Source organism: Onychomys torridus, chromosome 18 (assembly GCF_903995425.1).
Source record: "Onychomys torridus chromosome 18, mOncTor1.1, whole genome shotgun sequence".
Lineage (NCBI taxonomy): Eukaryota > Metazoa > Chordata > Mammalia > Rodentia > Cricetidae > Onychomys > Onychomys torridus.
The window spans coordinates 65413893-65436485 of NC_050460.1; the positions used below are offsets into that span (position 1 = coordinate 65413893).

General features: G+C 49.1%; 1 pseudogene; it reads right to left on the reverse strand.

Annotated features, from left to right (window-relative positions):
* LOC118569437 overlaps positions 1-22021 on the reverse strand; it is a 52031-nt pseudogene extending 30010 nt beyond the window's left edge.
* Between the last annotated feature and the right edge of the window lie 572 nt (positions 22022-22593).

Genomic DNA, 22593 nt, shown 5'->3' on the forward strand with positions numbered 1-22593 from the left:
CCCAACACCCCTTCCTCCCTGCCAGTGAGCTTCAGTGTGGTTTTATTTTATTTTTAATTTTATAATTGTATCTATTTATTGGGCTGGGTGGATGGCTCAGGGGTTAAGAGCACCTGCTGCTCAGGCAGAGGACCTGGGATCACGCACCAGAACCCAGAGGGCAGCTCACAATCCTTCCCGACCTCTGGTCTAGATGCCCTCTTCTGACTTTTGTGTGCTCCAGGCATAGATACATGCAGGATAATCACTCAAGCACATCAAATGAATAATTTTACCATTTTAAGTGTAATTTTAAAATTCTACTTATTGTAGCCAAAATCTTAGGTGTCTTATTAATAAAATCAAACCTGCGGCCAGTTATTGGGGTGAATGTTGGAAGATCAGAGAAGCAGAACAAGCTACAGCTACCTCACCTTGCCAATTCCTCAGCTGATTCTGTTTCTTCAGACTGGAAGCTTCTGAGTCCTCATCCAAATGGATCTCAGCTGAACTGCTGCTCCAAAGCTAAAATTCTTAACCAGCCAAATGCTTCTAGTTTCTGGTCTTCACGCCTTGTATATCTTTCCCTTTCTGCCGTCCCTCCCTGGGATTAAAGTCTGGATTTCTGGGATTAAAGGCGTGTGTCTCCATGCTGTGTACAAGTCAGAAGCTTGTCTGGCTCTCCATAGCTTTCCTTTCTCTGCCTCAGATGGACTTGGACGGCCCTTCGACCTTCTAAGGGCCCTGTTCTGAGGTGACAGCTCTACCTAGGGGAAGCTGAGGGAGGATTCCTTCAGGGAGTCCCTGGGAGAACTCTGATCAGGGCCAGAGCCAGTGCTGCCCTCTGCTGCCCTCTTGTGACTGTTAGAGATACTGCACTTGCTGCACACACCTGACCCCTGAGTGCCATCCTGGGACCCACAAGTGGGAAGGAGAGAACCAACTACCACAGGTTGTCCTCTGACCTCCATCCATGTGCCATAGCACCAGTGCGTCCCACCCCCACATTACACACAATAATAATTTATTTTAAAAAGGAAATAAAATCCTGGTGGCCAGAGAGGCCACTCTGCTTAAGAGCATGTATTCAGTGTCCGCAGTCAGGTGACTCACAGCAGTCTGTAATGCCATGTTCTGGCCTCCATGGGCCATGCATTCTCAGACACACACCCTCACACAGCCCATATATGCATATAATTAAACAATATAAGCCAGGCATGGTGACTCACACCTTTAATCTCAGTTCTCAGGAGACAGAGGCAGGCAGATCCCTGTGAGTTTGAGGCCAGCCTTATCTACCTAGTGAGTTCCAGTCCAGCATCTCTCAGACACACTGACCCCGTCCTCTCCTGTACCCATCATTCCCTGGGTGCCTCATCAGTTCCCAAAGACTGTGACTATGATGTCACCTCCCTGTCCTCTCCAGCACAAACTATGTCCTCAGAGTCTCCACCTTTGTCCCTCTGTCTGAGAACCAACCCCCCCCCCTCCATCTAGCGGACATGTCAGCCCAGCATCTCCTACTGAGACCTCCATGTTCCTCCTCGTGTATCCCTGACAGTCCTCCTCGTCTTCACCCAGGGCCACTCTGTCTTCCTCCAGGACAGTCTGCAGCTGTGGCTGCTGCTCCAGCCCCTCCCTCTCACACCCAGAGTTAGTCCAGGAGGAAGAGCTGTGATGTCACCTGCAGAGTGGACCCAGGAAGCCTCACTTCCCATGCCCCATCTCACAGGGGAGGAGACTGGAGTGCTCAGCAGGAGCAGGACCCTGCTTCCCCAGGTCCCCACAACCCCCTGGCTCCTCCCCTGCTAGAGTTCCCTCCAGCAGATCCTGTGGGGACAGTTGTGCCTCTGTCCCCTTCTGTTCAACTGCTCTAAGTTCCTGTTACACTGTGTGGACAGGTCTGTGTTGTGTGACAGTTTCCCTGGAAAGATACACACACACACACACACACACACACACACACACACACACACACACACACATCTAGTCACCTCAGATAGAGAACTCAGGGCTGACGAGGTAGCCATTGTATCCATGTCCAGCTTGGTGAACCATGGAGTTTTCACTTGGGGAGGGGTTACTCACAGGAGCATGAATAACTCACAGTCCACAGCATCACTGAAAAGCCCACCCCAACACAGGAAGTGACTCATGAACTTCCTCCCTGCAGTCCTCTGCATGGCTTCCAGGTAGCTGGAAGGTCAGGGAATTCCCTCCACAGCTGGATGGTCAATGTGCTCCCCCAGAGCATGTTACTCCTTTTCATGCTGCTCAGGAGGAATTCTAGAGAGTTGTCAGTTTCTTTATATAACATTATTTTACTTTACACACATGAGTGTTTAGTTATATGTAGGTGCACCATGTGTGCAGTGCCCGCTGAGGTATCAGAAGTGCTTGAATCCCCTGGAACTGGAGTCACAAGACAACGGTGAGCAGTCATGTGGTTGCTGGGAATCAAACCCTGTGCTCTGGAGGAGCAGCCAGTGCTCTTCCCCATGAAGTCATCTCTCCAGCCCCTCTTCCAACCTGCTGTTCTCCCAGACACATGACCTTTTGTTACCTCCTGAGTGTCAGAGACCTCCCTGTCCCTCCAAGAGGGAATGTTTCAACTCAGAAAAAACTGCTATGAAACAGTTGGATATTTCCAGCATTCTGGGCCTCATTGGTGTACAGACTGTGATCTGCTCCAGGTATCTGCTTCCTTATTCTCAGATCACACAGCCATGCTCCTGCCTTAGAGCATCTTATGGTATGATCCATAGCCTGGAAGGAACCTGGTTCAGTAGCCTTGAGAATGATTTCTTTTCCTCCTCCTCCCCCTCCTCCTCCTTCTTTCCATCAGAGAGCCTTCATCCAGGAACTGAAGAACACAGATGCAGAGATCCATAGCCAAGCACTGGGCAGAGCTCCAGAAGTCCTGTTGAAGAGAGGCAGGAAGGAGCTTAGCAGTGATCAGGGTCAAGGTCATGATGGGGGAACCCACAGAGACAGACCTGAGCTCACAGACTCTGGACTGACAGCTAAGTGGCCTGCATGGGACTGACCTAGGCCCTCTGCATGTGTGTGACAGTTGTGTACCTGGTCTGTTTGTGAGGCCCCTAGCAGTGAGATCAGTACCTGTCCCTGGAACCTGAGCTGGCTTTTCGGAATCCATGACTCATGCTGGGTTACCTCACCCATCCTTGATGGAGGGGGAGGAGCTTGGTCCAGCCTCAACCTAATATGCCATGCTTTGTTGACTCCCAGGGGAGGCCTGAGTCTTTCTGAATGAAGACAGAGAAGGAGTTGATGGGGCTAGGGAATGGGAGGAGAAGAGGGAGGGGAAACTGTGTTTGGTATGTAAAATAAAGAAAAATTAATAATAATAATAATAATAATAATAATAATTATTGGTTGTTTTCTAGACAGGGTTTCTCTGTATAATTTTGGTGCCTGTCCTGGAACTCACTCTGTAGAGCAGCCTGGCCTTGAACTCACAGAGATCCACCTGGCTCTGCCTCCCGAGTGCTGGGATTAATGGCATGTGCCAGCACCGCCCATCAAATGATTATTTTTTATTTATTCTTCTTTCATACAATAAATCTTGATCAGAGTTTCCCCCTCCATGTCCCCCTCCTCCCCCATTCCTTGATGGCTAAGGATGTTGAACATTTCTTGTTTTTATATAAAATTTATTTTATTTTACATCCCAGCTGCAGTTTCCCCTCCCCCTCTCCTCCCATCCCTCCCCCACCTCCCCTCTGTTCCCATCCCCCAATACACTCCTCTTCCATTTCTGTTTAGGTAAGGACAGGTCCACCATAGGTATCAACAAAACATCAAGTCACAGTAAGACTAAGCACCTCCTCATGAATTGAGGCTGGGAAAGGTGACCCAGTATGGGGAGTAGGGTCCCAAAAGCCAGTAAGAGAGTTGGAGACAGCCCCTGCTCCCACTGTTAGGAGTTCCCAAGAAGACCAAGCTACACAACTGTCACATGTAAGCAGAGTGCCTAGGCCAGTCCCAGGCAGGCTCCCTGGTTGTCACTCAGTCTCTGTAGCCCCCATGAGCCCAGGTTCATTGATTTTGTGAGTTTTCTTGTGGTGTCCTTGACCCCCCTGGCTTCTATAACTGTTTACCCCCTCTTCTGTAGGAGTCTCCAAACTCAACCTAATGTTTGCCGTGGGTCTGCATGTTTCCACCAGTTGGTGGATGGAGCGTCTCTGATGACAGTTGGGCTAGGCACCAACCTGGTCCCAGGAGAGCCAGTTCAGGTTTTGTATCGATATTGGAAGGAGCCTTGCTGGGGTCATTCTTTAGACTCCTGGAGGTTCCCTTGCACCAGGTGTTTTTCCTGACCCTGAAATGGCCCCCTTTCTAACAGTCTCTTTCAGTACACTCCCCAGTCTCTCCCCGACCTGATCCCTCAAGTTCCCACCCTACCTGCCTCTAGTCCACTCATGAAAGCTCTATTTTTCTTTGCTAGGGAGATCCAGGTGTCCCCCCATGAACCCTCTTTGTTACCTAGTCTCTTTGAGTCTGTGGATTGTAGCCAGGTTCCTTCATTTTACTGTTACTATCCACTTATGAGTGAGGCCATGTCATCCTTGTCTCTCATGGTCTGGGTTCCCTCACTCAGGATGACTTTTTCTAGTTCCATCTGTTTGCCTTCACACTTCCTGGTGTTCTTGCAAATACAGCACATTTTCTTTATACATTCATGGTTGAGGGACATCTAGGTTGTTTCCAGCTTCTGGCTGTTACCAATAAAGCTGCTATGAACATAGTTGAGCAAGTGTCCTTGTAGGATGATTGAGTGCTCCTTGGGTATTTGCCCAAGAGTGGTATAGCTGGGTATTGGGATAGATTGTCTCCCAGTTTGCTGAGAAACCACCACACTGACTTCCAAAGTGGCTGCACAAGGTCACACTCCCACCAGCAATGGAGTTTACACTCCTCTCCAGGATGGGCTATCCCTTGTGTTTTTGATCAGAGCCATTCTGACAGGTCTAAGATGGAATCTCAGAGTTGTTTTGATTTGTCTTTCCTGATGGCTAAGGATGTTGAACAACTCCTTAAGTGTTTCTTGGCCATTTGGGATCCTTCTGTTGAGAATTCTCTGTTTATATCTGTACTTTATTTTTTAATTGGATTATTTGGTTAGTTGATATCTAGTTTCTTAAGGTATTTATATATTTTGGAAATCAGTCTTCTGTGGGATGTGGGGTTGGTGAAGATATTTTCCCAATCAGTAGGCTGTCATATTTCCAGTGTCCTTTGCCTTAAAAAAACTTTTCAATTTCATGAGGTCCCATTTATTGTTGATCTTTTTTTAAAGTTAAGAAATTCCTGGCAAGAACTGACATGACAATATGTATTTCACTGATACAGTAAGAAAACGTCAAGTATCCAACTTCACACTCTGAACATGGCATGGATACAAGTCCAAGGCAGCGGCAGAAGAGCCATAACCCACAGATTCAGACAGTACCAGACTGTCTGTTGACAGAGACCAACTACAGGAAACCCAGCGCAGCTGAAGACCTTCCCACTCCAGTCTGCCTTTATTAGCAACTCCTGTCTTTGATAAGTTACCAACTGGCCAGCAATGCTAGCCCACACCTGCTTAACTACTTCCATCCTCAGCCTGGATGTTGCTGTTGCCTGGCTTTCTAACCAGTCTTGGGGTAAAAGCTACTACGTTAACAATGTAGCAGTATTTGACAATTTTAGGTTTCATATTCAGTGGGGAGTACAATATATTTAAAATAAGGAAACATGGATTTTCAGTGTTAAAAACCCTCCAAATAACCATCCTCCTCACTTCTACCCACGTTAACAGACAAGCTTGAGCTCTCTCATTAACCACTGATATCACCATGCCTTCCTTTTCCATGTGCTTTTCACTAACTATAATTTTAGTTGGGATAAAGCGCCATGTGTCTGTTTTATTTAATGCTTTGGATCTGAGCTCTGAGTAATGACTTTCCATCCTTTACTGGACCACGAAAAATACACTGAGAGTCAACACCCAGCATAGCTCATGTGCATCCCTCATAACGATGCATATTAGAGATGATTAATAAATGTAATAATATAATCTTCTTTGTACACAATGAAGTAATAAAATATCTTTGGTATACAACTTACAGTGTTTGGAAAGGAAAACCAGGTAAGATTCTGTCTTGTTAAAATGACTTCAAAACAAGAAAAACTACAAGTCTTGTGATTCACAATGGATATTAAATAAACTACAGAAGAATAATGGCAATTTCCAGACATGTAATCAAGTGGATAATTTTAATCATTAAGACCCTTCTATAGGGCTGGAGAGATGGCTCAGAGGTTAAGAGTGTCGACTGCTCTTCCAAAGGTCCTGAGTTCAATTCCCAGCACCCACATGGTGGCTCACAACCATCTGAAATGAGATCTGGAACCCTCTTCTGTGTACATAATAAATAAATAAAATAAATCTTTAGAAAAAGGAGACCCTTCTGTAACCCTGAACTATGTTCCACTAACTTGAAGACATGCTTATAATAAACACATATTTGGTTTCTTCAGTCTTGGGTCTGTCTTATACAAAGGCAAACCCAAGGAACAATAAATTAGCATCATAATTGTCTACAGTTGAAACTATGATATACTATTTATATATATATAAATTTTTCCAAAGCCAGAAACGTTTGTGGGAAAAAATTAAGGGACTGGGAGATACTTTCATTTTCTACAATTTCTACAATTTCTACAAGCAATTGTGCTGCTGGACTCAACAAATTACAGAAGAAATGACAGTTTCACAGTCCATAAGACAAAATGACAGCCTACAGAATGGGAAAAGATCTTCACCAGCCCACATCTGACAGAGGGCTGATATCCGAACTATATAAAGAACTCAAAAAGCTAGACTTCAAAATACTGAACAATCCAATTAAAAAATGGGCTACAGAGCTTAACAGAGAATTCTCAACAGAAGAATCTCAAATGGCTGAAAGACATTTAAAGAATTGCTCAACATCCTTAGTCATCAGGGAAATGCAAATCAAAACAACTCTGAGATACCATCTTTTTTTTTCCCCAAGACAGGGTTTCTCTGTGTGGCTTTGTGCCTTTCCTGGAACTCGCATTGGAGACCAGGCTGGCCACAAACTCACAAATATCTGCCTCCCTCTGCCTCCCGAGTGCTGGGATTAAAGGCATGTGCCACTGTCACCCTGAGATACCATCTTACACCTGTCAGAATGGCTAAGATCAAAAACACTGAAGACAGCTTATGTTGGAGAGGATGTGGAGCAAGGGGAACACTCCTGCACTGTTGGTTGGAATGCAAACTTGTACAGCCACTCTGGAAATCAGTATGACAGTTTCTCAGAAAACTGGGAATAAGTCTTCCTCAAGACCCAGCTACACCACTCTTGGGCATATACCCAAGGAATGCTCAATCTTACCACAAGGACACATGCTCAACTATGTTCATATCAGCACTATTAGTAATAGCCAGAACCTGGAAACAACCTAGATGCCCCTCAACTGAAGAATGGATAAAGAAAATGTGGCACATATATACAATGGAGTATTACTCAGCAGTAAAAACAATGATATCAAGAAATTTTCAGCCTTGTGGTGGTGGCTCATGCCTGTAATCCCAGCACTCTGGAGGCAGAGGCAGGCAGATCTCTGTGAGTTCAAGGCCAGCCTGAGCTACAGAGCAAGATCCAGGACAGCCTCCAAAGCTACACAGAGAAACCCTGTCTGGAAAACCAAAAAAAAAGAAAAAAGAAAGAAAAAAATTTGCAGGCAAATGGATGGAACCAGAAAATATCATCCTGAGTGAGGCGATCTAGACTCAGAAGGACAAACATAGTATGTACTCACTCATAAGCGGATACTAGATGTGAGGGAAGGGATGGCCAGACTGCAACCCACAGCTCCAGAGAGGCTAGCTACCAGGGAAAGACCCTAGGAGGGACACATGGATGACCCAGTGAGGGAGAAGTGGATGAGATCTACATGAGTGGACTGGGTGTGGGTGGTGGTGGCAGAAGTCGAGGAATGGGGGATGAGAACATAGGGAAATTGAGAGGATCTAGCTGGATCCGGGACAGAGTGGGACAGCAGGGGTGAAGATACCATGATAGAGGAGGACATCATGAGAAAGGGAGAGGCAGGGTGCTGGGGAGGCTCTCAGGAATCCACAGGATGACCCCACCTTGGTCTCCTGGCAGTGGTCCAGAGGGTGCCTGGACTGGTTTACTCTGGTGACTGGTCTAGCGAATACCCTGACTGTCATCACGGAGCCTTTGTCCAGTGAATGATGGAGGCAGATGCAGAGATCCAGGGCCAGGTGCCAGGCTGAGCTCTGGGAATCCAATTGAGAGAGGGAAGGGATTCTGCAGGTGGAAAACCTTGAGATCAGGACAGGAAGAAGTACAGAGATGACCGGCCACACTATGGGAGGCCCATGAACTGTAGATTAGTGGCTGTGAGGTGGGAGGAGGGAGGAGGTGGGATCTGTGGGTGGGATGTAGAATGAGTAGAAAATTTCTTGATTAAGAAAAATGGAAAAAAAAGAAATGAGACTCTCATTCTTGATTTTAGTGTCTCACAACTTACAGTAGTTCAGCAGTTTAAAACAATTACTAACCAGAAAAAAATAACACTAAAGCAAAAGGGGCTGGAGAGATGGCTCAGAGGTTAAGAGCACCGACTGCTCTTCCAGAGGTCCTGAGTTCAATTCCCAGCACCTGCATGGTGCCTCACAACTGTTTGTAATGAGATCTGGTGACCTCTTCTGTATACATAATAAATAAATAAATCTTTAAAAAATAAAAAGAAATGACTGCTTTTGCTCTCTTGTAGTATCAGAGTCCCTTCTACTCCCCCAGATCCTAAAGAATGTAAACACTGTACTTCGGTTGACTTTAAAGTACTGACACTTCATTTTCAACAACTGCTGATCCACATCTGCACAGCTAGCTCCCTTTCAGGACCAGGATGTGAGGCAAGGCTCCATCCCTGTGGCCGTTGTATGTTAATACAGACAGCATGTTCTGAGGGTGTGTTTGCCATCTCTGTGCTCCAGTAGTTTTGTTCTGCAGCAGACATTGGTCTATGACTTAGGCCATTGTCACTCTCTTCCATTGAAAGACCCCCACTTGAGATCTTTCCTCAGGAGAGACCCCAAACCCAAGGAACACGCCAAAACCACGGATCAGATGCAAACAGCAAGAGGGTTTATTCAAATGCACAGGTACCTGGGGCGACAAAGTCTCTGGGAAGACTTGCGCGCCTTCCTAGGGTAAGGGGGACTTTTTATAGGATCCTAGTGGCAGAAGCTCGGTTACAGAAGCGAGAAGCATAGTTACAGGGTTCCCATTGGTTGATTCAAATAAGGCCAGGGTGAACTTGGGGGCTATCTTTAATTTTCAGAAATGTGCAGCTGTTTGTTCTCCAAGGCCAGGTAGCCAATTATAGATATCTTGCTCTGACTCAAGGTTACTCTCCCAAGGCCGGGTGTCCGACCACAGTTATCTCTCCCAAGGCCGTGTGGCCGACCACAGTCATGAACCCCTGCCCCCCCCCCCCCGGCACTTGCCCTGCAGAATGGCCCCTCCCAGGCCAAGCCACCGGGACCGGGGGGGGGGGCTTTCAGAGGAGGGTTACATCAGGGGTGGTCTCTCGATACTCCCGAAGGTCTCGGTGTAGAGCCTCATTGAAGATAGTTGGAGAGTTCTTAAATCCTTGCGGAAGTCTGGTCCATGTCAGTTGCCCTGTCCCCCCTCCTTCAGGGTCTGACCATTCAAAGGCAAAGAGCTTTTGAGAATCGGGGTGGAGGGGGAGGCAAAAAAAGGCATCCTTTAAATCCAGTACAGTATACCAGTTGCGCTCTGGAGGTAAGGTACTCAAGAGGTTGTAAGGGTTGGGCACTGTAGGGTGAATGTCTATTACCCGGGAGTTTACTTCTCTCAGGTCCTGGACTGGTCTGTAGTCATCTGTTCCTGGCTTCCTTACCGGCAGGAGCGGAGTATTCCACTCTGATTGACATGGTTTCAGTATGCCCAGTTCCAGAAACCTCTTGATGTGGGGTTTTATGCCTTCTCGGGCTTCTCGACTAAGCGGGTATTGTCTTACTCGCATGGGTACTGTGGTGGGTTTGAGGGTGACCACCACCGGGGATTGCTCCTTAGCCAGTCCGAGGCCCCCTGTCTCTGCCCACGTGTTAGGGAACCTATGAATCCACTCCTCGTTGTTCGATGAAACAGTGGCTACAGAGGCTTTTGCCACCGCTCCATACAGCCGGTATTCCTCAGCAGCTGGGAGTTCTAGCATGAGGAGATGGAGGTCCCCTACTTTCTGGTGGGCAAATTTTAATTCTGGGCCCCGAGAGGTAAAGGAGATCTGAGCTCCCAGTTTTGTCAGGAGGTCTCTACCTAATAGGGGTGCCGGACAGTCAGGTAAGACCAGAAAAGAATGTTGCACAGTACCTTTTCCCAAGTTGACTGTTCTCTGGGTGGTCCAGGGTCTCTCTCTGCTTCCATTTGCTCCTTGGACCAGTGGCTTTCGGGTAGACAGAGGGCCTAGTGGATGCTTGCTGGCTGAATAGACTGCCCCCGTGTCCACCTCAAAGTCCACTGGGGTCCCCTCTACTTCAAACGTTACCCGGAGTTCAGGGAGGGGGTCCGAACCCTGACTCCCTCAGTCCCCAAGGGCGAGGACCTGCCGGCCCCGCCCTTTCTGCTTCTTAGGGCATTCTCTGATCCAATGACCTTCCTCTTTGCAGTAGGCGCATTGATTTGGTCCCAAAAGAGGATGGCCTCCCCGACCTCCTCCTCCTTGCACCCGTGGCCCCGGCCCGTCTCTTACCGCGGCTGCAAGAATCCGTGTTAGATCCCGATTTTGGCGTTTTCGCTGCTCTTTTTCTTTTTCCTCTCTTTGTTTTTCTAACCGAGCCTCTTTTTCTTCCATGGTCTCCCGCTTATAATAGACTTTTTCTGCCTCTTTAACCAGGTCCCTCAGGCTCATCCCTTGTAACCTGTCCAATCTTTGCAGCTTCCGCCGTATATCTGTGGCAGACTGCCCTATAAAGGCCATGCTCACTGCTCCCCTCAATTCCTCTGACTGTGGGTCAAAGGGTGTATACCTTCTATATGCTTCCATGAGTCTCTCAAGAAAGGCAGAGGGGGTCTCTTCAGGCCCTTGAAGAACCTCGCCTACCTTAGCCAAATTAGTGGGCCTTCTGGCCGCTGCACAGAGACCTGCCATTAGAGTCTGGTGATAGAGGGACAGATGCTCCCTACCTTCCGGAGTGTTCGGATTCCACATTGGGCGCCGCAGGGGAAAGTGCTCATCAATGAGATTGGGGAGCTGAGTTGGCCGCCTGTCCGGTCCAGGGACCAACTTCCTAGCTTCCAGGAGGATGCGTTCCCTTTCTTCTGTGGTGAAAAGGACCCCCAGAAGTTGCTGGCAATCGTCCCACGTAGGCTGGTGGGAAAATATGATGGACTCTAGGAGTCCAGTTAGGCGGGAGGGGTCTTCAGAAAAGGGTGGGTTATTATTCTTCCAGTTATATAAATCTGAGGAAGAAAATGGCCAGTATTGGAGGGCAGGCATGTCTCCTCCAGCCCCATCATCAATAGTTCCCCCAACAGGGCATAGGGGCAGTGTGACTGCCAGTGGAGCCTCATCATGAGGGCGTGCCCTTCTCTGACGGGTGCCCTGTGCAGGCCCCGAAGGGGAGACTGGGGCCGGTCCGGATCCTGCCCCCGCTGGCGGCGGCGGCGGCGATCTGTAAGGCGGTGGGGGGTCTAGGTCAAGAGAAATGAGATCAGCCTGAGACTCTGGCAGGGGTGCAGGTGTCGGGATCAATGGGGGAGGGGAAGATTTAGGCGAATCAGAGGTTTTGGTTAGAAGGAGAGAGGTATGATCAGTAGGTGGTGCAGATGGGCCGACCTGAAATGACCGGACCCACTTAGACGGGTCCACCACTAAATCTTCCCAGACCCAGATATAGGCTTGTTGGTCTGGATGCCCATGTGAACCTGGAATGAAGATTTTTTGTTTGACTGCTCTGATTATATTAAGATCAAAAGTACCATCTACCGGCCACCCGACTCTGAAGGTGGGCCATTCAGACGAACAGAAAGTCTGCCACTTCCCTTTCCTCACCCAAACCGCCAGGTTCAACCCGCGGTCCATCACTGCCGACCAATGAGAGAGGGTTAGGGACAAAGGGGTGGAGGCAGACTTGGCGGCCGACTGTCCCATTCCAAACAAGTAGATACCGTCACAGAAGGACACAAAGATAGAGACACAACACACAAACAAGACAAGCCGGCAAAATGGTAGGGAAAATGAAGCCAAAAGATTGTCTATTGGCCCGGGCCGTCTGAAAAATCTCCTAGACAAAAGGGAATCAGACGGGGTCCCTGTCTCAGGGACCCACACTCTGGAGCGTCCTCCAGAGCTGCAGCCTGTGGGTTCAGGACACGTCTGTCCCCCACCGTCCAAGGGTACTCATGGGCCGCTTGAACAGAAGCTTCTCTGCCGACTCACCACCGTTCTTACCAATCTCAGTGGGACCTCCAGATGTTAGGGTCGGCGTACAAAACAGAGAGCTTCACTCTGATATCGGGTCACAAATGAAGCTTTATTTATTTTAGGCACGAGGCTCGTGGGACACCAGAGTGAGGAGTAGCTGGTGACCCCGAGTTTAAGGCTCACAGGCCTTTTATGAGGCAGTTCTACCAGGGCAGGGGAGTGGGGTCACCCAGAGTATAGACACCTCGACGCCAGATGTCTCCACGGTCTTTTCTCAGAGTCTGGGTAGGTAAACGAATTCCAAGCTTATCTAGCAAGGGGTTATTTGGCAAGGATTCTTCTTAAGCAATTCATCTTGCAAACACAACCCCAGGGGTTATTTGGCAAGCATTCTTCCCAAGCAATTTATCTTGCAAACACAACCCCAGGGGTTAATTGGCAAGCATCCTGTTAGCACAGCATGGTGGGCTAACTTTTCTGATATGGGGCGTGGGGGCAGAGTGCAGTATTTCCCACTGAATCTGCAATTAGCAGAGCTAGTTGGGGGGGGGGGCCTTGTTTCCCTTACAATGGCCTTTCAATGCTACACCAGTGTTTACGGTAACGGTTGATCCTGAGGAAACAATGCCATCTGGAATCAATGGTCTGTGACCTGGAAGACACTGTCACACTAAGTGCTTGTGCACTCAGGGGCTGAAAAGCAGACTTAGGCTGTGAGGAACACAGGAGAAGTAGGAACCATGACAGCTGCCTCCCTGGAGGCTTTACCACAGCAGCCCTGCCCCAGGTGTTCTCCACAGGAGCCCTGCCCCAGATGTTCTCCACAGCAGCCCTGCCCCAGGTGTTCCTCCACAGCAGCCCTGCCCCAGGTGTTCCTACACAGCAGCCCTGCCCCAGATGTTCTCCACAGCAACCACGCCCCAGGTGTTACTCCAGAGCAGCCACGTCCCAGGTATTCTCCACAGCAGCCCCGCCCCAGGTATTCTCCACAGCAGCCCTGCCCCAGATGTTCCTCCACAGCAGCCCTGCCCCAGATGTTCCTCCACAGCAGCCCTGTCCCATGTGTTCTCCACAGCAGCCCTGCCCCAGATGTTCTTCCACAGAAGCCCTGCCCCAGATGTTCCTCCACAGCAGCCCGCCCCAGGTGTTCCTCCACAGAAGCCCTGCCCCAGGTTTTCCTCCACAGCAGCCTGCCCCAGGTGTTCCTCCACAGAAGCCCTGCCCCAGATGTTCCTCCACAGCAGCCCGCCCCAGGTGTTCTCCACAGCAGCCCTGCCCCAGATGTTCTTCCACAGAAGCCCTGCTCCAGATGTTCCTCCACAGAAGCCCTGCCCCAGGTGTTCTCCACAGAAGCCCTACTCCAGATGTTCCTCCACAGCAGCCCTGCCACAGGTTTTCCTCCACAGCAGCCCTGCCCCAGATGTTCTCCACAGCTGCCCTTCCCCAGATGTTCCTCCACAGCAGTCCTGCCCCAGGTGTTCTCCACAGCAGCCCTGCCCCAGATGTTCCTCCACAGCAGCCCTGCCCCAGGTGTGCTTTCATACTCACATGTCTGTTCTTTAAGTCTTGCAGGTGCATCTGGTACTATCCTCAAATCACTGCCATACTTAGCTCCTTCTTCCCCAGGACCAGGTGGCTACACTCTTAGGCTGCTACAAGCATGCTGAGCTCAGTGGTGAGTGCTGGTGATTCTGTGGTACTACTGAGGCAAGGAACCAACCTGATCATGCATTTTGGGTGATTTCCAACCATGTTCCCTGTAGCTAGAGATCCTGCAGAGCCTTGCATCTGACTTGAATTCTGGAGGTTGAACGTGGCTTGAACTACCTTTTCTGATTGTTACCCTTTGTTTAAAGTGTTTGATTCTTACCTGAGCTCTTCCTGAAGGAGTCAGAGACTTTGCAAAGCTTAGTTATGAGAGGACTCGAGAATCACTAGGTCTCATAGGTGAGAATTGGTTGGGCAGATGTAGGGAGTCACCATTCTAAGATGGCACCGACTTCCTGACAGCTTTGCTGTAAACAACTCCATATTTGGCTGTGCTTGCTGGGCTGCGCGCCTCGAGGTTTGCGCATGCGCGTATATGGTAATTTGGCCTTATGTCCTCAGCCTATCCCGTGGCTCCCCGTGCTTGCATTCTGGCGGGATCCAGTCACAGACTGACCCGTTCGCCTGGTTCCCTATATAAGCAACTGCCTTTTGGTTCTTGGGGCCCCTCACCTCCCGCTCTCCCTTAATCAAGAGGCGCTCCAATAAAGTGTGATCTGAGAAGAATCCTCGAGTGGTGGTCGTTCTTCCTCGCTGGTCGAGGAGCTCGCCGCAGCTGGTGCCGAAACCCGGGAAACTCGGACACCGGGAAACTCGGACACCGGGTGAGGGGTCGAAGGGGATTCAGAACTCAACACACGGAGCGGCGAGCTAAAGGAAATCCCAGGTAAATTGGGAACCTGCGACAAAAGCAGGGTTAAAGGAAATCCCAGGTAAATTGGGAACCTGCGACAAAAGCAGGGTTAAAGGAATTCCCAGGTGAATTGGGAACCCGCGACAAAAGCGGGGAGGTTTTTGCTCTTCTCTGTAAAGAGAGAGCGGGAACAAAGGGCTAGTCGATAGACTTTTGGAACTGGTTTTTGTGTTGCAAACAGAACTGTTTAAATGGAAAAGTTTGGGTTTTCTAACTAGGCTTGAGACTTTGCTTAAAAAAAAATTATAAAGAGAAGGGAGAATTAATATTCTTTAGTCTATTTAATTTAAACAAATATTTTTCTCTCAGGTATGCTGACTGCTGGGATTGATCCGCTTGTGTTTGCTCTAGTGTTCTTTTTTCTGGTAATTGTTCTTTTCTGCTGTTTTTTCTTACACAAGGTGGAAATTATTAGGGAGGGATGCAAGGCACTGATCAAACACCAGGACAGTTTATCAGAATCGGATTCTAAAGGAGAGAACTTGAGTAGGCCTAAAAAGAAGAAAGAAAAGAATAGAGAAAAGGAAAGTAAAGAAAATAAACAAGAAAAAGAAAAAAAATTAGAAAAAAAAGGGAACTCCTTATATCTAGTATTAAAAGAGTTTGCAAAACTTGATTTTTCTGATGGTGAGTTAGACCCTGATAAGGAGAAAGATTTAGAGGAAGCTGCTGCTGAGTACGAGAAAGAAAGATATGGGCGGCGGCGACCCCCTCCTTATAATGTTTCTGCTGGGATGAATGTGGGACCAACGGCGCCTTCGGGACCACGCCCATCCCCGGCACCGCCTCCGTGTTTGCAGACAGGTGGAGGTTGCCATCTTATCAGGAGGAACACCTGGGCGCGATTAGCTTCCGCGTTCCCAGTTTTTGAAGACCCACAAACAAACAATAGGTATCATGACCCTGTGCCTTATAAACAATTAAAGGATCTGGTGGAGGCTGCTCGAGCCTACAGAGTAACAGCTAGTTATACTTTAACCTTGTTGACTAGGCTCACTACACAGGCTATGACTCTAACAGACTGGTTTGAAATAGCTAGAGCATGTCTGTCTACAGGACAGTACTTGGATTTTAAATCTATAGTCACAGATAGAGCTCAGGCACAAGCTAGAATTAATCTTCAAAATAATCGACCGCAGTGGACAGCCGACATGCTACTAGGCCAAGGACAATGGACTGTGAATCAGACGGCATATCCTATTGAAGTTTATCAACAAATAAATGACATTTATTCTAAGGCTTGGAAGTCATTACCAAATAAAGGAGAGGTTTCAGGGAACTTAACTAAGATCATTCAAGGACCCAATGAACCTTTTTCAGATTTTGTAGCTAGAATGTTGGAGGCAGCAGGAAAGATATTTGGGGATGTAGAAACAGCTATGCCTCTGGTTCAACAATTAGTATATGAGCAAAGCACAAAAGAATGCAAAAGAGCTATTACCCCGTGGAAAGGAAAGGGATTGGAAGCTTGGTTAAAGGCCTGTCGGGAGATTGGAGGACCGCTAAGTAATGCTGGCCTAGCGGCGGCAGTCCTCACAGCCACATGAGCTAGCTGTGTTACGAGTGAATTAAGGTTGAACTATATATATCACCATACATGTTAATTCGAATGATTCTGTAAAGAGTTTGCGTTGAGTTGTAAGACTGGGAGAATTGTGACTATGTATAGCAATATTTATGTTAACCTGTTAATGGTAATGATGAAGCTAAGGGATTCTTTAAGTTTGCAATTGTATTAAGTTTTGGTTTAGAGAGGGCTTGATGCAGCTAAAGACTGCTGTAGTCACCTTGGACCAAATCCAAAAGAGAAATGCCATCTTTATCATGCTCTCCTCCCACTCTGGGAGGTATAAAAACTATGGAGATTGCTGTAAGCTATTAATAATGAGTTATTTTTTTATATATTAAGAAAAGGGGACCTGTGGGAGCCCATTTTTGGGTTTCTTGTGGCTTTATCCAGCACGTCCACATAGAGAATGATTAGGGCCAAGGGCCTGAGTTCAGGTGTCTCTCCTGATTGAGTTTGCTAATGAAGAGGCTGTGACCAATAACAGCAAATTGACACCCTTTGGCAGATTGCCCAGCTCAGCTGTCAATGGAAATATGCTGGGTTGTGTGTAACTAGTATCCAGTATGAAAACTTTACCCGTGCTGTAAATCTGTCTAAACAGTTGTCCAGTTATCTTTTAGGCAATTGGACAGGAGAATTCGACAACCTGATGGAACAACTGAGGGTGGCTATCGTCACGGTGAACTCGACCCAGGTGGACACCGGACTGGCAGAGGGATTAACTTCCTGGATTTCTTCTGCCCTTTCCCTGTTTAAGGAGTGGGTATATTTTTGGCATGCTGTCTTGGAGGGTGTGTGCTTTGTCTGTGGTTGGTCTGACGTTTGCGAGCACGTACAAAAAAGGATAAGGTCATTATCACTCAGGCATTAGCCGCTCTGGAGTGTAGCTCCTCCCCTCAGATCTGGCTTTCTGCTTTAAAGAACAAATGATAAGTTCACATAGCCTTTGCACCCCTAGGACTAGTTAGTCCATTGCACTCGGGAAGGTATGTGGATAATTATCTTGTTTACTCACCTTCGATCGGTCAACACATCATGAGGTGGGGACCTGATTGGGTGAAGTATTTGTATTGGGCACAGGATGCCAGGCTCGTGCACTGCACTTGGAGAGTAGGACGTTTTCCTTCCTTCAAGAAGAGCAAGTCCGATTGCATATGGGTCAGTACCAATATCCCATCTCTGAGAAAAGGGTACTTGAAGGTCTTATCAGAGATCGGACCTCTACTCTCTCCTGTTGCTTAATTAATAAAGAGGGGGGAGATGTAGGGAGTCACCATTCTAAGATGGCACCGACTTCCTGACAGCTTTGCTGTAAACAACTCCATATTTGGCTGTGCTTGCTGGGCTGCGCGCCTCGATGCTTGCGCATGCGCGTATATGGTAATTTGGCCTTATGTCCTCAGCCTATCCTGTGGCTCCCCGTGCTTGCATTCTGGCGGGATCCAATCACAGACTGACCCGTTCGCTTGGTTCCCTATATAAGCAGCTGCCTTTTGGTTCTTGGGGCCCCTCACCTCCCGCTCTCCCTCAATCAAGAAGTGCTCCAATAAAGTGTGATCTGAGAAGAATCCTCGAGTGGTGGTCGTTCTTCCTCGCTGGTCGAGGAGCTCGCCGCAGGAAGATGGTTCCTTCAAACAACCCAAGATAAGAGGTTTTGGTTTGGGAAACTGACTTTCTAAGAGGTGTAAATTGTAAACAATAAAAAATCTTTTTGTGAAACAATGGTCAGTCAGTTCACCAAAAGCTGATTCCCTTGATTTTTTAGCTACACCTAAAATTCATCTTGGAGTGACCCTTTTTTTCACGGACCTGCACACACAGAACACCCACAGTCTCCTGACTCCTTAGGGGTCCCTCTAACTGACTTAAGGGCCATTGATTGTGGCCGAGTTCTATAGCTAACTCAGCCAATAGGCTATGATGAGGGTAAGAAGGCCAGCGGGGGCAGCAGATGGACACGCTCTTAGCGTTAAGAGACCCCACAATGGGCAGCAGGAGAAGGTGGTTGTTCCAGGTCACCTGGAGATGAGGACTGATTAGGACAACGGTGAAAACATCTTCCCACTTCTCAGAAGACAAAGCAGGCATGAGGTGTACCCAGGACAAAGTATTTCCCCAGTGCGACTGAACCCGTGAGGAGCCGGTTAGGACCCGAGCGGTGACTGGAGAGAGGACTGTGGAGGGCTTGTTGAGAGGAGCTGCAGTCTTCTCCAGGACAGGGGACGGAATGTCAGCACCAGCACTTACCAAACCAGGGTCTCCTGGGTGGTTGGTGGGAATTAAAACCACCTGATTGGACAGGTCTCAGGAAGACTGAGGTCAAGACAAGTTCATTCCCAGTAATCAGACTTTTATACACTTATCAAAACAGAACACAACGGCAGCCATGATGTCCTGGTGCTTGTGAGCTGGGAAGAGTATGCAGGATGTTGTCTAACACTGTTGTGTAGCCAAATGTCTCCATGCTCCTTGGACTTCTAAGGAGCACAGAGAACACACAGGTAGTCTGAATGCTTCACGGCCTGAGGGAGTGCCTCGGTTTCTCAGGAACTGAAAGGCAGACAGGGTCCCAGGAGCTGTGGATCCAAACCTCAGAAGCCATGCACGTGGTCCTCAAGGCAGCTTGATCAGCCCGCTCCATGATTCCCTGCATGGGTACAAGTAGCTGTTGTGGTGTGTTCCAATAGACAGTTCTTACCAGTGTTTTTCCCGACCCGACAAGAAAACTGGCCTGAGGGATTGGATGTTGCCTTGGAATTGGGGTGTCAGAGAGAGGGAGGGAGGGAGGAAGAGAGAGGGAGAAAGAGGGAGCTCCTTTTTGTCTAAGAGGAGGGTGCAGCAGCATGAGGAAAGAGTGCCCACCAGAGGGGACTCTCCTGGGGCCTTAATACAAAATGGGGTTTTGGTTCAGGACACCCATGTGCGGGAAGATTGCACTCTCCACTGGAGAGCGGGAAGGTGTGAGGGAAGCACATTTGTGTGCATCCAGACTTGAGAAAACCAGGACTGACGGGTCCAGCCTGAGTGTTCCTTTCTAAGCTGTGTCTGGAGGAAATAGTTGACTGGGTCCATTACTGCAGCAGCTGAGAATGAGCAGGCTGCATTGTCAGGAGTCAGGCAGGACATGTCAGCATCTTCCCCAGGGCTGAGCTGTGTGCTGAGACCCTGGGTCTCCTGGGGAAGGGACAAGTGACTGTGCTGCAGGACTGGAACACAAGAGATGGGAATGAAAGTCATGATGGCCAACAGGGACACCAGGAGTGACTTCAGGGAGACAGGTGACAAGGCCAATCTCTGTGGCTGGGAAGGTGAGAAATGCTTTGTTATGTTAGGAGCCCAGGGAGGGGTCAGAGTCAGTCAGACAAGCTCAGTCCAGGATAATCTAAGAGATCTCTCTGAATGAATGAGTGTAAGATGGATTCTGGGTTGAGTTGCAGAATATCGAGGGAAGAAGAGCAGAGAGTTTATAAAATGATTCTCAGCTCCTTATTGGGTGGATGTGGGCTTCAGAGTGGGTTTTGCCTGCCTCTGGTTACACTAGGTAGATGGCCATATGTTAGGGTCTGCTCAGTGTCTTCTTATTCGGGGGCTTCCAGCCTCTTGTCCTCATCCCCTGACCTCTGACCCCAGTGGACAGAACCCCTGCTGGGCTCCGCCAGGCTCACAAAAGAGAACATAGTTTGTGGTACTGACCCTGCTGAGTTCCACATGGCAGCTGACCCTCCCTCTTCTCCTAGGAATCCTGCTTGTCACCCATGACTTGTGGGGCCCATTCCCATAGGGAAGACTTCCTCAACTACTGGGTGTCCCTGCTCAGGGGTTACCCCTCCAGAGCCGAGGTCAGAGAGACATTTGAGGACAGAAGGTGAAGCCAGGCATGGGAGATGGACAGTTCCCTCCAAGGCCCCACTGCAGGTTCCATTCCCTGCTGGGGACTCTGGAGAAGGGCAGAGCTGAGGAGATGTGTGGTGACCCCAGATTCTCTCTAAGGAGGCAGTCAACTTCCTCGGTCTTCTCCCCTCTGCTGCCTCAGTTCCCCACCCAGACCCTCTTCCAGTGTGTTCTCACTCTAATTCTTGACTCCACAGGACAGGCAGGAGGCCTCCCAGCAACCTCCCTCTGTGCTGCTGAAGGAAGGGTGTGAGTGTCTGAGAGGACAGTGGAGGGCTCTCCCTGATGGGCAGTGTGCAGGGAGGTGGCACGGGACCCTGGCCCAGCAGCTTCTGCTCTGGCTGAGCCTCACCTCCCTAGGTCCAGACGCCTCAGGTTCTGACCCTGGACCTGAGGATCTTCAGCTGGTAGTTTTCATAGGCCTCAGGGATGTGATGCAAACACTCTCAGAGCTCACAAGGATCCCACTGTGCAGAGGGGGATTCCTGAGCAGGACTCCAGGGAATGGGAGGTTGCTGGGGGTTTGCCCACCAAGCCCACAGCTCCCCAGAATTTTCTTGAGTGAAAGTAGCAGGAAATATTAGATAGAAGGATTTAGAGTGTGGAGATGAACAGATAGAAAATGCAGGATAGCCTCGAGAGGGCCTGGAAACTCTTCCAACAGGCCCTGACTGTCTCTGCCCTAGGGTGTTTATAGAAACCCCTCCAGAGCCTGCACTCAGACACCTGCACTCAGGCCCATGGTATAATCATCCTCTCTATGCAGACCTGCTGGGTAAAGCCACAAGGAACCTGAAAATGGGATCCCACAGGAGGTCACCTGTTCTGTGCTGGAAAATTCTCCAAGAGCAGAGGTATTTCTGGAGTCTTCTACACGGTTGTCCCTGCACAGAGCTGTGCAACTGGGGCGTGCTTCCAATGACCTTTCCACCCCAGTCATTTTTGACTCTCACAGCCAAGGTCTGAGGTGAGGACAAGAACACCATCCAGCTGTGGGCCCAGGGTCACAGGAGCAGAAGGGCTTCCAGGCATACAGAAATCCCAGAAGCCTCTGGTGTAGCTGTCCTCTGTGACCTCCAGCCTCAGGTCTCCTACAGGGAATGAGAGACTGCCCTCAGACAGCAGTGACCTCTCCATCCCAGGCATCCTACTCCCATGGTTCTTCCTACTCACATGAAATACTACAGTCCAGAGCCCACCCTCTGTGTCCACTTCCTGTCCACTGTGCCCGCTGAGGCAGGGGTCACCTGTGACTGAGCCCACAGACCCCCTTCCTTACCCAACCCATCTAGATGCAATGAGAAGACCCAGGTCCTGATACCCACCCCCTTCCAGAGGAAGCTGCGCTCTCTCTCTCTCTCTCTCTCTCTCTCTCTCTCTCTCTCTCTCTCTCCTGTGCTCACCTCTTCTGTGCTCACCTCCTCTGTGCTCCCCTCCTCTGTGATCACCGACACTGTGCTCACCTTCATGATCACCTCCTCTGTGCTCACCTCCTCTGTGCTCCCCTCCTCTGTGATCACCGACACTGTGCTCACCTTCATGATCACCTCCTCTGTGATCACCTCCTCGGTGATCACCTCCTCAGCTCTCCTGCAGGTCATGACCACTGGACAGGGTTGTTCTCAGTTCCTTCTTACCCTCTGACAACTCCTGGGTCTATTTCCAGGGCCTCAGCTGCCAGCTCTGGTCTTGCTACATTCCACTGGACTTTGCCCTGCCTTTCTCAGTGTCAGAGGCAGGAAAACTTGCCCATCCTAAACACCCTCGGTGAAAAACTGCACAGTTGCATCTTGGGACCTCACTGTGAGCTTGTAAAGAAGATAGTGGGATCCTGGGGAAGAAGAAAGCATGAAGGACACTTCCTGACTCAGTTTCTAATGCTGTGAAGAGACCCCATGACTGGGGCAGCTCCTACAAAGGAAAACATTTCATAGGAGCTGGCTTACATTAAGAGGTTTAGTTCATTATCATCAGAGCAGGAAGCATGGTGGCATGCAGGCAGACATGGTATTGAAGAAGGAGCTGAGAGTTTTACATCTGGATCCTCAGGCAGCAGGAAGAGAAGGATACACTGGGCCTGGCTTGAGCATCTGAGACCTCAAATCCCTCCTCGAGTGTCACACTTCCTCCAGTAAGCTCATACCTACTCCATCAAGGACATGCCTCCTATAGG